Here is a 1,242-nt window from a genome sequence, read left to right as displayed (position 1 = left end):
CTGTAGTCCGGGAAATACGGTAATTACATTTTTGCTTGATGCATAAATTTAAAAGATTAAAACTAATAAAACAAGTTTTAAAAAGAGACTTTTCCATCTGATTACATTTTGTATGATGGATTATGTAGAAAAAGTAGAATTGGGCTGAAAGATCTATCACTTTATCACCTGTTCAGGGTGTAAATCGTGTTTTTAAAAAGTAACTAAGTAATTAATTACTTTTGAAAATAAGTAATCAGTAAAGTAACAGGATCACTTTTTTGGGGAAGTAATCAGTAATTAGTTACTTTTTTCCAGTAACTTGACCAACACTGATGCTGGGTGATGAAGAGCACAGCAGTGATGCTGGAGCTGCTCGTGATGTCACACGTGTCGGTGTGACATCACGAGCAGCTCTGCTGTGGCCTGCAGCTCTCGTGATGACTCCACCCATTCACCTCTGTGTGTCGGCCCGTGTATGTGACACGTAACAAACAGGTCAGAGGCGGATCCACCTGTGCAGGTGAGTCCTGCACAGCTCAGTGTGAAGCAGCAGGATCCTCTGAGTCTGTGCTGCCTGTAAGCAGCTGTTTCTGCTGCCTCAGAGTGAACATCAACACTGAGCTGTGGTTTTATTCACCCTGTGCTGCTCTGCAGCTTAGAGTGTTTGAGCTGTGAGGCTCGAGGCACACACAGAACATCGACTCTGCTCACACAGCCTGTTAACCTGCCAAAGGTTTGAATGAGTTCACACTGTAAGTCTGTGAGTGGAGCTGCTGGACAGGAACACCATGACAACTCTTTATTGCTCCCACTATAACCACTGAAACCAGTCAAACAGCTGCAGCTGACAGCTTACTGTGTCCTGATAGGACAGCTGAACACGGGTAGGTGAGCTGTTACTCACACACTGATGGGTCAGGTGGTCATGTGACCAGGTTCTACCCAGGTACCTGCAGCCCCTCCCCCTCACCTTCCACCTCTCGGAGCACTTCTTGGAGAACTCGGCGAAGTTGACCGACTGCTCGGGGTTCTTCTTGCGGTGCTCCTCTCGACACGTCTGCACGAAGAAGGCGTACGCTGACGTCTTCCCCTTCGGCTTGTTGATGTCTTTACGCATCATCGTGGCGGCCTGAAGAACCACCACAGAAGAAGAAGAGTGAGGGAGACGGAGAGCCGAGGCAGTGCTGCAGACACCAGATATGCATTTATAGACTTGGTCCATAATGTAACAATAAAGGACTTTATATTTATTCACAATTC

General features: G+C 46.6%; 1 protein-coding gene across 2 annotated transcripts in view; it reads right to left on the bottom strand.

Moving 5' to 3' along the window:
* LOC102195493 (high mobility group protein B2-like) overlaps window positions 1-1,242 on the bottom strand; it is an 8,483-nt gene that overhangs the window by 4,967 nt on the left and 2,274 nt on the right. The window lies entirely within an intron of this gene.

The sequence above is a fragment of the Pundamilia nyererei genome, unplaced genomic scaffold (genome assembly GCF_000239375.1).
Source record: "Pundamilia nyererei isolate P.nyererei 1_Seehausen unplaced genomic scaffold, PunNye1.0 scaffold01219, whole genome shotgun sequence".
In the NCBI taxonomy this organism is placed as follows: Eukaryota; Metazoa; Chordata; class Actinopteri; order Cichliformes; family Cichlidae; genus Pundamilia; species Pundamilia nyererei.
This window is presented reverse-complemented; position numbering and strand designations above follow the sequence as displayed.